This window comes from Nuphar pumila, chromosome 15 (assembly GCF_984573655.1).
Source record: "Nuphar pumila chromosome 15, dmNupPumi1.hap1.1, whole genome shotgun sequence".
In the NCBI taxonomy this organism is placed as follows: Eukaryota; Viridiplantae; Streptophyta; class Magnoliopsida; order Nymphaeales; family Nymphaeaceae; genus Nuphar; species Nuphar pumila.
The window spans coordinates 81,104,872-81,120,665 of record NC_143263.1 but is presented as its reverse complement, the minus strand read 5'-3'; the positions used below and the strand labels follow the sequence as shown (position 1 = coordinate 81,120,665).

Genomic DNA, 15,794 nt, shown 5'->3' with positions numbered 1-15,794 from the left:
TTTATGAGCCTACGTCCACGAGAGGAAGGAGGGACCGTTTTCATTAATCGAATTGTGAGGGTACCGATGTGCTTATATAGAGGCTCTGGTTACATTAGAGATAAGGATAACCAGCATAACAGGAGTCCTAAAAACCATTTAACAACCGTGTAACGGATAGATGAGGATAAGACTTCTAGATGGATGTTAACAACCTTCCGGCCTCCCTCCATGCGGATAAGGATAATCAACAGTAGGTGCTCCGGAAGCACCACATCATTACTATTTAAATATTCCCATTAACAAGAACTCAAAAATATCCAAGAATTCCATATTTTCAGAAGCATCGTATGGCTAATATTCAAGCACCAGAAATACTTTCTGGAATTTGTCTTTCCACTAGTATTTTAAAAACTCGAGATGCCAAAATGGCTAAGACTATGATACAGTTGCTTTGCTTGCATTAAACAAGTAGTCCAGAATTTATTCTTATTATCGTCAGTGACCAATGCTGAAAGATAGCCAAAACAAGACAGCTTGCTTAATTTTTTAGTTCCTAGCTGGGGAATGACACCATTGGGATTTGAACTCACGACACTTTGGTTATTACAGTGCAACCTAACCATCCAGCTAACTCATTTGAAACCAAACGCGACAACTTGCTTTTATCTATTATCATTGAAAAAAAAATGAAATGCTAGTCATTAACAGAAGCAAATTAATTTGGCATGAGCTCAAAGACAAGGCTCTCAGTGCCCACAATATATTTCAATCACTATCACTCTACAGGGGTTCCCCTTGTCTTGGAGGAGCAATTAGTGCATGTTACCTTGTGTTGGGACGTTGTAAGTTCAAATCTCAAAGGTATGATTATATTACTGGTGTGGGTCTGCCTAACCCCAGCTTGCCTATAAAAAAAAAATCCCTTCAAGGTTTTTTGAAAAGTACTTAAACTATTTGAAACTAACATATTTTTGTTTGATAAGGTTGATAAGATCAAGGCTAAATATGTTACTGTGGACAAAAAGGAACATGGCAGAGAATTCCCTTGTGTTTTCCCTTTCAAGGACTTTTAATACTTGCATACACTAATATATTAGCAAATTCAAACATGATCATGTTTAGATGTTTGATACTTGTTTTAGGAAAGGAAAGAACCAAGAACACACACAAAAATATTGGTGAGGAAAGATCTTGTGAGATTTTGAAAATTCTGGATTTTCTCAAAAAGTTTCAGGAAAATTTCAACATATACAAAAATACATAAGTATTATAAATATATAGTATACAAATGCTAACAAATATTTTTATTGTGATAATGTAGCAATAAAAGCCTGATATTTTCAAAATAGACAATATTTTGAAGAGTTTTTTCATAATCATTCCTTTTATAAGGCAAACCCAAAACCACCGATCCTTCCTTTATCCTTATCCCTCCCTTTTCGTCAACAATTGCAAAACCATCCACAAGGTAAGTAGACGTCACGTGACCGAAGAGTGCATTTGTCCTACCATTTTGAAATGTAAGGATGATTTTGAAAAATCAAATAAGGTATATAGGGATGTTGGCATCATCCATAAGGTAGGGAAGATTGTGCAAAGGCACTCTATTTTGAAATTATCGCTATATTTTCAACAGTGATGTTTGCTTCATAGTGCACATGTACATGCACTCACACGCGCACATGCAAAGAGAGAGAGAGAGAGAGAGAGAGAGAGAGAGAGAGAGCTTTATGATGGGAACAGTATCCATAACTAAAAGCCAATAAATATATATATTTCCAATTATCTAACCATATGGTATCAAGTTTTCAAGATATGAGAGCTTTATGATGGGAGCAGTATCCATAACTAAAAGCCAATAAATATATATATTTCCAATCATCTAACCATATGGTATCAAGTTTTCAAGATATATCATTTAAGTATTTGGTTATGCTGCAAAACTTTTGTGGTTAGAATATGGTTAGAATAGTAGCATCAAGCATGAGTCTATACTTCAATAGACCATTTTGGAAGCAACTTTCGATAATGCATTAAATATCTAATAAAACCTATCCAGAGGCTTATCATCTCTTTGTAAGTCATGAACTTTATCTAGATACAAAAACATGCATATTCTAATGCCAACAATTAAACAAATGATGGATCACAACCATCAAAAGGTTTCACCATAAGAATATAGATGCCCACCAAACTTTGTCGTCCACAGACAACATAAATAATGGCTCATATGATTGGAATGGGAGACAACAGTTTGAATGTATCACTTTGATCTGGAAACTCACCAAGATTCAAGGGGGGAAGAGAAAACTTGCTATAGGTAGAGCTACCCCTTCTCATTTCTCTCATGGTAATTAAGGCAGCCACAGTGTTTCTAAATATAGTATCTTCTACTGCTGCTATGTCTGCACTTTTCCTACCCTTCTCTTGCTCCTCTGTGGGGAATACCGTGTGCATTGTGCTTTCACATTCTTTGACCAATTTTGACAGCAAATCTGTGGTGAAGAATGGCTCCTGTAGAACCTTCTGGATGAAGGGCAACCGCAACAAACCACCAGTTCTCTTGTCATACTTCTTCAAGATTTTGGCAATGCCTGAAACACCCATTTTCATATTTTTCTTGTCAACTTTGTGTTCCATTTGCATGCATCTAAAAGTAACCCTTTCAAAGTACTAATTATTTGTATGGACATCTTGTGAAAGTAATCTTCACTACATTTTCTGTGCTTTTGGTGTTTCACTCAAATATAGGAAAACCCCATTTAGTATTTGATGCGTATTTCAGATTCTATGCCAAGATTTTATGATGTTTTAAAATTTCTGTCTTATGAAAGATTTAGTAATCCTTGCTTTACTTTCTGTGCTCCTTTTGGTGTTTCACTCAAATATAGGAAAACCCCACTTAGTATTTGATGCGTATTTCAGATTCTATGCCAAGATTTTGTAATGTTTCAAAAATTCTGTCTTATGAAAGATTTAGTAATACTTGCTTTACTTTCTCTGCTCCTTTTGGTGTTCCACTAAAATATAGAAAAACCCCATTTAGTATTTGATTGTCTGTTTCAGATTTTTTGCTAAGATTTTCTAATGTTCTAGAAATTCTTTGTTTACATTGTCCACCGTTTTAGAAATTTAAGAAAAAAAAATGACCCACACATTTGTCTTAAACACAAAGCAGCACTCGTTTTCATTTGCTTGTTTTTGTTAGCGATGATATTGAAAGCAACGATCTTCTCTTTGCAGTAGGAGCAAAAACAAAATATGAGAGAGAGAGAGAGAGAGAGAGAGGTTGTCTTTGTTGTAGGATAAAAATTACAAAATATAAATGAAAGAGAGAGAGACGTTCTCTTTGTTGTAGGATAAAAATTAAAAAATATAAATGAGAGAGAGAGACGTTCTCTTTGTTGTAGGATAAAAATTAAAAAATATAAATGAGAGAGAGAGAAAGATCTTTGTTGTAGGATAAAAATAAAAAAATATAAATGAGAGAGAGAGAGAGCCTGTATAATTGAGATTGCTGTAGTTCTCCAGAAGCACCATCTCTCCATGGAAATTAACCATCTCTTTTCTCAACTTCCCCGTCTCATCTTTGTACTCCGTCTCCGACGGCCTACTCCCATTCGGTCCCAGCGTAGCCATCACTCTCTCAATCCTTTCTTGCAACTCCTACTCAATCAAGCAACACCAATAAACATTTTTCATGACCCAACAACATTTAAGATCCCCTATATCTCTAAGCAAAACACATGGTGACGCAAGAAAAGAAAAAAAACACTACAAAAACAAAAGAGAAATCCTACTACCAACTCCCAACTTTATTGAACAGTATCAAAAACACCAATAAGAGAAAAATAAAGAATTCATAGCTTCCAAATCTTTGCATACAGCAAACGGCTCACAAAAGAAAGAGCCAAAAGTATTACTTTCTGCCTTATGATGAACTCCTCCTCCTGCTCCATGAAGAACTCGTTGAACTTATCAATCTCTGCATTCAATAACAAGATGAATTCTTCCTCCTCCATCGAGATTTTACTCGAAGTCGCACTCGATTCAGGTAAAAAAGTCGAGCCGTTGGCTTCATCTTCTAAGGTGGAGGATACCAACCTCACCCTCTTCTTCAAGTCCTTGTATGAGAGGAACTTGTCCCTCCATTCAGGTAGTGTTTCTTCAATCTGCCACTTCAGTCTCTTACCAAACTTCATGGCTCCACAGTGAGTGCAGCCTATTCAGAGCGAGTTTTCTGTACTTTCGTATGCACTCGCATAAACGATTCTATTTAAGAAGATGTTCCCTCCTGCTATGAAGCCTACAACTAGCTGTAACTATTGAGGAAGAGATAAAAGCATAGAGGTTCACTGTGAAGTTGTAACTGCTGATAAAAGAGAGATGAGTGTAGAGGTTCACTGTAGAAGGGCAGTTTTTTTTCTTTCAAGTGGGGAAGTGAAGAGGGTGAGGGAGGGAGAGCATATCAAATCATAATATAACTGCTCATTAGGTTATATTCAATCTCAACCGCACATTTCGATCAAGTGTGATGTACGGTAGAGATTGAATCAATGATGTTCAATATGACCTGATCTGCCCTAACAGGAGGTAGGGGATGGGTGGTGCCTGGGAGGCTTGTGATTTGTGCAGTGAAAAAAGTGGGGGAATATTTGGGAGCATATGCCTGGTGTGTAAAGTATTCTGTGGAAAAAGCATAACGTTGGAAGCTAAAACTCCCAACGGATATTCCTCTTTTTGTTTACTTTGGTGTTGGACGTGTAAAGCCTTTGTAGGAAATTGCGAGTTGGAATGCAATGGAGAGAACAGCATGATTCCTTGGAATCTTCTTTGCCCCTTGAGCATAAAATGATGATCTTAACCGTTCAATACTCGTGATCAACGGTATAAATCAATGTTGTTAAAAATAGGTTCAGTAGATGAATCGGTTTTCTCAAAAGAACCTCTGAATCGAATTGTTTGTGAATGAGTACTTTTTCACCCTCTTAAAAAAATATTTACAAATGTATTTACAAATGTTAAAAAAATTAACCCTCTTAAAAATATTAAAAAAATATTTAAATACTTGAGTTGAAATGACAGGTGAATCAGCCCCCTTTGAATAGGCAAAGAACCGATTGGATCTGAATAAGCCAATTCAAGCTGATGCTGAAAATATTGGTATAAACTTAAAAGCCCTTTTTAATTATGGTCAGGGAAGGCAAGCAAGTTTGAAAATTCTGGATTTCTTATGGTACACGAGATTAAGGTGCAAAGGTCATAATTCGGACATATTATGAATGTTATATTTAGGGTTGCAAATGGGTCAGATTCATGAAGGAGAATTTGCAAAATTTGGTTGTTCCGAATCCAAACTGATCCGACTCCCCAATGTATTTTGAGATCCGAAGTCCAGTATTTCTAGTTATACTGGTGACAAACGTTTTTATCGGCAATTTCTCATTTTTAAAAAACTCGTGAGAAATTGAAAAAAATCCATAAATCGCGCATTCTTTTTGGCAAAATCTCGGCAGTAAAAAAATTAATTAAAAATATAAAAAATATTTTTATAAGAAAATATTAATAAAAATTATTTAAAAATAAAAATACATTGTCTTTTTTTGCGATAAATAGCCATTTAAAACGTAAATATCACGTTTAAATCATGGTATTTATGTTTTTTCATAAATCTCGCGATATTTTGTAAATCTCGCAAGAGATTGCCGTTTTAAACTTTCAGGCAATTTCTTGTGATATTATCCAGAGATTTTCATAAATCTCACGATATTTGTCGCACTGATTGTATGGTACCCATACATTGAACTTTGTAATATGCTTAGGGGCCTTCGTAGAGTACTGGAAACACGAACCAGATTGGATTCCATAATGTGGGTCTCAAGCATGTGCTTATTGTAGCATGTTCGGATAATGACATAAACGACACCAAATATTATAACTGACAGCGAACTAGAAAATATAATAAACATAGGCAATTTACTTTTTCTCAACAGCTTTGCTCTTTTGTTTGTTTGGTTGAAATTATGATGCCTGATTTACATTATCATAATTTGCATCGTGAATTGGCCTTGTTTCTCTTTTTTTTTTAGTCTTGAATGGTGCCAAAAGTGAGTGTCATTTATGTATTTGTTAATAATATATTTAATTAAAATAAAATGAAATGGAGGAAGCCAAAAAATCTTTTATCCAAAAGAAATAAAAAGGAAAAGGTTGTTTAAACGTTTAGGACACCTCCACGTATAGGGATGGCAGTGGACCGGGGGAAAGCGGGGCCCCGCCTCGCCCCCGTTCTGACCGGGGATGAAGGGTATGAAACAGGGATGGAGGCGGGGACGAAGGTTAAAATCCATCCCCGTCCGGGGGTGGAGGCGGGGATGGACGTGCACTTTTCCCTGCCCCGCCCCATCCCCGCCACGATCCCCACCTCATCCCCGCTCTGACCACTTTTCCCCGCAATATCCCCGCAATATCCCCGCCCCACCCCGCCTCATCCCCGTTTGAACCGGGGATGGAGGACATGAAACGGGGATGAAGGCGGGGATGGAGGATAAAATCCATTCCCCGTCGGGGATGGAGGCGGGGGTGGAGGATAAAATCTTGAGGCAGGGCGGGGGTGGAGACCTTGTCCCCCACCCTGCCCCGCCCCACTGCCATCCCTATCCACGTACAAGTAACTGGGCCTTATTCTCAATACCCTTCCTCTAAATACCTTTCATACAACCCTATGTTAGGGTTGAGAAATGAGATGATGCTCGTGGCCAGGCTTGTGATCAGCTAGTAAAGAGCTCGTTCAAACTGGTAAAATAAACTCAATAAGTCGAGTACATAAAGCATCCATCTTTTTAGATAAAATTTCTCATGTACACAATGTATAGAACTAGGGATGATAGTGGACCGGGGAACAATGAAGCACCGCCCCGCCTCACCCCGTTTGGATCAGAGATGAAGGGCATGAAACGGGGATGGAGGCGAGGATGAAGGTTAAAATATATCTATGTGTGGGGGTGGAGGCAGGGATGGACTTAGTCTTTTCCCGGCCCCACCCATCTCCGTCCCAATCCCCGCCTAGCCCCGCCCCGTCCTCAATCCTTTAAGGGATGACTATAGACTAAGGAGAAACGGGCTCCACTCCATCTCGCCCTCGTCTAGACCGGGGATGGAGGACATGAAAGAAGGATGAAGGCAGGGGTGGAGGTTAAAATCCATCCCCTTACAAGGATGGACTTATTTTTTTCCCTGACCCACCCGTCCCCGTCCCAATCCCTGCCTAGCCCCCTATTCTCAATCCTTTAAGGGATGACTATAGACTAAGGAGAAACGGGTCCCGCCCCGTCTCACCCCGTTTAGACCGGGGATAGAGGACATTAAACGAGGATGAAGGCGAGGGTGAAGGTTAAAATTAATCCCCGTGCAGGAATGAAGGCGAGGATGAAGGTTTTTGAAACACAGTGGGGGTGGAGACCTTGTCCCCCCCCCCCCCCACCCTCCCTTATATAGAACTAATAGACATCCTTACAAGTAGGGGTGAAATAGTTTTTTTTAAAGGCAAACTGTGTTCAGGCTGACCCTACCAGTTATATAACTATATCATTGGGTTTTGAACCTGCAACATCCCAATACAAGGTGACGTACACTAGCTGTTCCTATCAAACAAGCTTAGCCCCCCCGTTGGTAAGTTCAGGTGAAAAAGTTATTCAACAGTATCAACCCAATCTAGGGCTGTCAACGGGTTGGGTACTAGATCTAACAGGCTATACTTAACCTGCCCAAATAACAATTCTGTTCAGGTTTTTTTTTGGGTCATGGAAAAAAAATCTCAAACCCATATCTGTATTTAAAAGTTTACTTTTACTAAAAATACATATAATAACACTCGGGTCAGATGGGGTATACAACAAAGAGGCTAAAGTCGGGTCAAGGCAAAAATCATAACCTAAACCCAGCCCGCATAATGCTCAGGTCAGGTTGGATATTCAATACAAACCTGACCCATTGACAGGCATAATCCAATCAAGGATTTACCCATAGATATGCTCAGGTCAGGTTGGATTTTTTTTTTTTATATAACCAAGGGTAAACATCCTCGCTGATTGACTTCATTGGCTAAGACCCCAGGTCTCCTTAATTTGCCCACCCACCATAGTGACAAAAGTTAAAAAAGAAAAAAATATCGGCAGTAAAAAACTCGTGAGAATTTGAAATTTATTTGCAAATTTTGCAATTTTGGTAAAATCTTGGTACTAAAATTAAATTAAAAAATAATTTATATAAGAAAATATAAATAAAAAATATTTAAAAATAAAAACCATACATTTTTTCATGATAAATAGCGTGTTTAAATTGTGATATTTATGTTTTGACAAAAAATGATGATATTTTTGAAAGTATCATGAGAAATTACCTTTTTTAACTTTCAGGTAATTTTATAGCGATATTTGTCACTATGCTTCCCACTAAAGAGTACTTCCAGCTTCAGCCTTGCCTCAAAGGATGTGCACTCATGAGTTTTAAACTTCTGATGTCTGATAAGTTGATGCAAGGTTGTTAAATGCTATGAGGCGAAGAGAGGCGTTGAGCCGGCGCTCACAACTGGAATGGAAGTGAAGCGGTGGGAGGGGAGGCAGTAAGAGAAGGACCACCCGCCCAGCTGGTACGGAAGTGAGGGATATGCCGGTCGTCCGGTGGTCGGAGAAGACTGAGCAGCAGCTGCACCACAGCAACTCCGGTGGTCGGTGGTCACAACTGGTCTGAGGTTGATGAGGGGCGCATCACAGCAACACCTCAATACCTTGAGCGTGGATGATATTCATCAGTCACCAGTATCAGATGAGCAGAGCCCTAGTGAGCAAGATTTTCTTATATATATATATATATATATATATATATATATATATATATATATATATATATATATATATATATATATATATATATATATATATATATAAAAGAGAGAGAGAGAGAGAGAGAGAGAGAGAGAGAGTATCATCACACTCTACTCAAGCATCTAATCGGTGGACACGCGGTTGCACGCTGCAAATCCGGCCAAAAGACCTTCAGTGTCCGTCATTGCTAAAGATTTGTTTTGCAAAAAAAATCCACGGTGAGGGTTGGTCTGTATTAAGGATATCAAAGCCCTCCACATTTCAGTTACCAAAATAAAAAGTGCAGCAGTAGATAAACATTCAAGTACAGCATTTGAAGATAACATTCAGGAAAGTTTTACAGAAGAAGATTAGAGCTGTAAATCCTAAAAAACAGAGATCTATTTTAAGCAATGTAACCAAGAAAACAATTATAAAAGGAACCACCTCTCAACTTAACATGAAAATGAAGAGTTAAAGAGAGAAAAGCGTTCCCTCTGCTGTGGACGTAGACTTTGAGAACAGTCTAACCACGTTATATTGTTTCCTTTTTATGTTTTTTGCAGTAGCTTTTTTGCAGTACCTTTTTTATAAACCCTATAGGGTCCGGGCATGGTGATAAAGAAGAAAACCCGATTAAGACTCAGGTCTACATGGATCCAGGTATAGTTTGTGAAATTTTATACCAGACCCGGGCCTGATCCGAGTTTCGATTAAGACCTGCAGTACCGTACCCAAAAATCAGGTCCAAGTCTGGTTCCACCTAGGTCCGAACCAAACCCGACCCGTTGACACCCCTAGATAGGAGATGAATAAAATAATTTATTTCAGACAAGAAATGAATAAAATAATGTATATACTGAACATGTAAAATGCATTTATCTTCTCAAACAAGCACTAAACGAGCTTATGAAACTCTTAATGAACCTACTTAAGAGCCTGTGTTTGGCTTTTCAGCTAAATGAGCTTAATTTTAAGCTCATGGTCGGTTTGTTTGCTAAAGAACAACTAGCTACTTTCTGGCTGAACAAGTAGTTAATGAACCAACTAGTTGCTACGTGATCAAGATATAGGAGAAAAGGAAGGGAAAAAAAAACCTAGGAATCCTCTTACCCATCTTCCCTTTCTAATAAGCCTACAAAAGCTCTTACCCATCTAATAAGGAAAGCAACCTCCAACACAATCCTCATTGGATTAGTTAAATACGTTTTGATGCAGATCGATCCGCATTTCATGTTACCTCTGCCTACCAAACACGTACCACCCATTGTGACAAACGTTTTTATCGGCAAAATCTTGTTTTTAAAAAAGTTGCAAGAAATTGAAAATTTTTCATAAATCGTGCATTTTTTGGCAAAATCTCAGAAATAAAAAAATACATTAAAAAATATAAAAGTTATTTTTATAAAAAGATATTAATAAAATTTATTTAAAAATAAAAATATACTTTTTCATGATAAATAGCTGTTTAAAATGTAAATATCTCGTTTAAATCACGGTATTTATGTTTTTTTCATAAATCTCGTGATATTTTAAAAATCTCAAGAGAAATTGCTATTTTAAACTTTCAAGCAAATTCTCGCGATATTATAGCAAGATTTTAGCAAATCTTGCGACATTTGTCACACTGGTACCACCTCCTCTTGGCATTGCATCAATGTTTACAAAGGAAGGCTGAAACGGTTCGGATGCAGACCCGGAATCTTTAGGCCACCTCAACCCTACTTGATCTGCATATCAAGGTCCGCATGAGAAATTGAACTTCTTCATTTTTCTTGTAAAAAATAATTAAAACTAACAAAACAAATTTTTAAACAGAAATAAAAGATTTTTAAAAAAAATTGTGGATACTAGTCACAATGGTAGTCACAAATTGAGCCCATATTTAAACCATAGTCATAAATTTTGATGAAATTTTGAATTTCTCACGAAAAATGCAAGTAAATCGTGAAACAAAATATTGTCAGTAAAAACACAATACATTTAATATATCGTTTAAAGTGAATACCTTGCAACTTTATTGCTTATTAAAAAAAAACTGCAAGACATAAGATTACCAACTAGGAGGTGTCAACTGGTCAGGTTTGGTTCGGACCTAAGTGGAACCAGACCTGGCCTTGATTTTTGGGTATGGTATTTAGAGCCTCAAAAATTTATGAAAATTATAGCCCATTGATTTTTGAAACCTTATAAAAACCTATCCATGCATCGGAATCAGATGCTCCAAGAAGTGTGATTCCTACAAAAACAAGCATATTGTGTGGTCAAAATTTTGAATAAAACAATGAAAATCTAATAACATGTTTCATTTAGAACCATGCCCATTTATTAGGTTCCCGTCTCTCTCTCTCTCTCTCTCTCTCTCTCTCTCTCTCTCTCTCTCTCTATATATATATATATATATATATATATATATATATATATATATATATATATATATATATATATATATATATATATATAGAGAGAGAGAGAGAGAGAGAGAGTATTTGCTACTAATGAAGTTAAGGAACTAATGAGCTAGAAACAATAGGTGCAAGTTGTATCAATTCAATCTAACCACATAGATGTGTTCAGTATGGTTTGTTTGCTAAGGATCAAGGATTGTGCTTTTTTAATGTAAAATATGATTTTTTGGGTTATAAAATTTTGGCACATTATGGGCCATTGATTCTTTGACTCGTTTAAAAACCTAATTACTTGTCATAATCACATGATTCAAAAACCTAATTACTTGTCGTAAGCACATGATTAAAAAACAAACCATGTAATATTAAAAAAAATAAAATTTTTTGAAGAAAAGAGTGATTTCTACTCATTAGTTTTTTACTTTCATTAGTAGCTAATATTTACTCATATATATATATATATATATATATATATATATATATATATATATATATATATATATATATATATATGAAAAATATTTGGTACTAATGAAGGTAAGGAACTAATGAGCTTAAAATGAGCAAGTTGTATCAACTCAATCTAATCACATAGATGTGTTTAGCATGGATTTCTTGCTAAGGATCAAGCCATGGATCTTGCATTTCTAACGGAAAAACATGATCTTTTGAGTTATAAAATCTTGGCACATTATGGGCCATTGATTTTTCAACCCTTTTAAAAACCTAATTATGTGTTATAATCACATGATTCAAAACAAGCTTACAACTAAACAAACCATGTAGATCACATTTGTAACATTGGATCTAGAAAAAAATTAAAAAATTTGAAGAAAAGAGTAATTTCTACTCATTTATTCTTTTCTACATGCTTGGTTTTATAAGAACCCTCTCTTGAGTCATCCGATTTTGATGCATAAACCAAATTTTTTTTAAGGCTTTAAAATCAATGGCAAATATTTAAGCATTCAAAAATCACATTTTTTCATAAGAAAATATTCCTAATAAATTCACCATGACAAGCACTTCCACAGGGTTGTTTTTGTAAAAAAAGTGTTGAAAATACCCATGTTGCTAGTTCTCTCTCTCTCTCTCTCTCTCTCTCTCTCTCTCTCTCTCTCTCTCTCTATATATATATATATATATATATATATATATATATATATATATATATATATATATATATATATATATATATATATATATATATATATATATATATAGTCACTAGAATATGAGAACTAATGTGTGAACCATGATTTTCATGTAATTTTTGTTCTTTTCTCTTGAATCTAACCATGCAGATGTGATCTACATATTTGGTTTTATAAGAACCCATTCTTGAATCATCCAATTTTGATGCATAAAAAAGACTATTTTAAGGCTTTAAAATCAGTGGCTCATACAACAAACAACAACAACTACGCCTTCATCCTAAAATCAGTGGCTCATAATCTTCATAAATATTTAAGCATTCAAAATTCACCTTTTTTCATCTAAAATACACTATCCGATGGTTGATTCCTAGCAAATTCACCATGTAAAGAACATCCACATGGTTGGATTTGCAAGAAAGGTGTTGAAGATGCTCATACTTCTACTCATATTTCAGTTTGCATGTTCTAGTGACTATATATATATATATATATATATATAGGGCAACTGAAATATGTAAACTGGTATGCACCAATATTTTCATAGTTTTTTTTTCTTTTTTTCTAAAATTTCACTTTATGGATGCCATCTAGATGCTTGGTTTTATAGAAAGAGACTCTTAGATCATCCGATTAGATGTATAAGATAAATATTTTAAGGCTTGAAAATCAATGACTCAGAATTTTTGTACATATTCAAGCATACAAAATCACATTTTTTGATACGATTGCGATGATCCAATAGTCAATTTCAAGATAATGGACCATGCCGATTGTATCTGCAGGATTAAATTTGCAAAAAGCTATGAAAATCTTGTTTCATACTAGTTTACATATTTTGGTGGTTTACATACTTCATAGGTTTTTTTACACACACACACATATATATATATATATATATATATATATATATATATATATATATATATATATATATATATATATATATATATATATAGGAAAACTGAAATGTAAACTAGCAAAATATGTAAATTGATGTGCACCAAGATTTTCATAAGTTTTTTTTATTTTTTCTAAAATTTTACCATCATCCAATTACAATGTATAAGAAGGATCTTTTAAGACTTGAAATTCAATGGCTTAGACTTTTTGTAAATATTCAAGCATACAAAATCACATTTCTTGATCCAATTATGATGATCCAATAGTCGATTAAAAGCAAATGAACCCTGCCAAATGCATCTGCATGATTAGATTTACAAAAGGCCACTAGAAAATATTGGTTCATACTAGTTTACATATTTTGCTGGTTGACATATTCCATCATGATTTTCAGATTTCGTGTTCTTTTTTCTTAAATCTAATTGAATGGATGTAATCTTGTACTTACTTGGTTTTATAAGGACCAACTCTTGAATCATCAAATTATAATGCATAAGCATGATTTTCTAAGACTTCAAAATTAACGGTGCATAATATTTATAAATATTCAAGCATCTAAAAATTGTATTTTTTTTTATAAAAAATGCAGCAAATTTAATATGCCTAAAACATCTACAAGGTTGGATTTGCAAAGAAAAGCATTGGAAATGCTCAGTTCACATGGTAGTTCTTATATACTACTCTCTCTCTCTCTCTCTCTCTCTCTTTATATAACAAATGCTCAGTTCACATGGCCCTTTCAAAGGAATGTGGCTTCCTTTAGGTGGTAATGTAACAAGTGCCCCCTTAAGGGTATGTTTGATGTAGGGGTGGCAATCGGGTCGGGTTGGCGGGTTGGCGTGTCAGCATACCTCAACCCGAACCCGACCCGTTTATTAAACGGGTCGGCTGTGGCAAACACAAACCCGACCCGTTTAATAAACGGGTAACCCGACACGACCCGACAACCCATTTAATAAATGGGTTGGGTCGGGTAAACGGGTTTTCAGGTTGGCGGGTTGACGGATCGGGTTGGCAGGTAGTCAGGTTGACGGGTTGGGTTGGCAGACGGGTTGACGGGTTGACCCACCCGCCTAACCCGTTTATTAAACGGGTTGGAGGGTTGGCATACCCCCAACCCGAACCCGACCTGTTTAATAAACGGGTTACGCAGGTCGACCCGTTTATTAAACGGGTTGGCTTAAGCCCAACCCGAACCCGCCTAAGAGGCGGGTTGGCGGGTCGGGTCAGAAATTGCCACCCCTATGTTTGATGCATCCTTTTTTGCTGAGAACAGTAATTTTCAACAAACGTTGAACGTGATGGATGACGTTCTGCGCGTCCTTATTCGTATGATCGTTTCGTTTCACCCTCGCCTTTGTTACAAAAATAACTGAAACGATAGGAACAAACTTTTCTCGACGGGCGTGCCTCGACTCTGAAGCCCGGTTGTCGTCGGTGCTTCATCCGCATCGAGTGCCAGAGCCGCCACCGCCTCTCCCTCGACGCCCGCTCCGAGCTCTGCCCCTTCGTCCCGATGCTCTTCTCCTACTTCGACTTCATCTCCAAGCTCGCGCTCAAGTGCGACCACCGGGCCGTCAGCATTGATGATGATGATGCGCTCGACCTCGTCATGATCCACTGCCGGAATCTCACGCGCCTGAAGCTCCGTGCATGCCTAGAATTGACCGACTTCATCATGGAGTCCTTCGCTAAGAATTGCCCAACTCTGAAGAAGGTCGCCTACGGATCCTGCACCTTCGGCGCCGATTAAAGCCCTCGTCGACCACTGCCCCACCCTCGAGGAGCTCTCCATCAAGCGCCTCCGCGGCCTCACGGATGGCGCCAGCGAGGCGGTCGATCTTGGATCGGCTGCCACCAACCTCCGCAGCGTCTGCCTCAAGGAGCTCTACAACGGGCAGTGCTTCGTCCCCATGATCGCTAGATCGAAGAAGCTGCGAACGCTGAAGCTCTTTAGGAATTCCGGAAATTGGGATCTCCCCCTTGACTCGATCATCGCTGGGGCGAAGGGGATGGCAGAGATCCACCTCGAGCGGCTGCAGGTGAGCGACCGAGGGTTGAAGGCAGTCGCTGAATTGGAGGAGCTCGAGGTTCTGCACCTGGTAAAGATGCCAGAGTGCACGAACGCTGGTCTCATTGCCATCGCCGACCACTGCAAGCTCCACATCGATGGGTGGAAGACGAATCAGATTGGGGACGAAGGGTTGATGGCCGTATCTTGAAAATGCCCGAACTTGCAGGAGCTCGTTCTCGTAGGGGTGAATCTGACTTCTTTGAGTTTGGGGATGCTAGGGAGCAATTGGTTGAATCTGAAAAGATTGGCTTTGTGCGGGAGTGATACCATCAGAGATCCGGAGCTCTATTGCATCACGTATGCGTCTTTGAAAAAGCTGTGCATCAAGGGATGCCTTGTTACAGACCAGGGGATCGCGGTGCTCGCCGGCGGATGCCCAGATTTGGTGAAGGTGAAGGTGAAGAAGTGA

General features: G+C 37.5%; 2 pseudogenes; one reads left to right on the top strand and one right to left on the bottom strand.

The window, feature by feature from the left end:
• Positions 1–2,208: 2,208 nt before the first annotated feature.
• On the bottom strand, positions 2,209–4,184 carry LOC149815750 (SPX domain-containing protein 3 pseudogene; annotated as a pseudogene).
• A 398-nt stretch (positions 4,185–4,582) lies between these two features.
• LOC149815749 (F-box protein At1g47056 pseudogene) lies at positions 4,583–15,794 on the top strand (annotated as a pseudogene).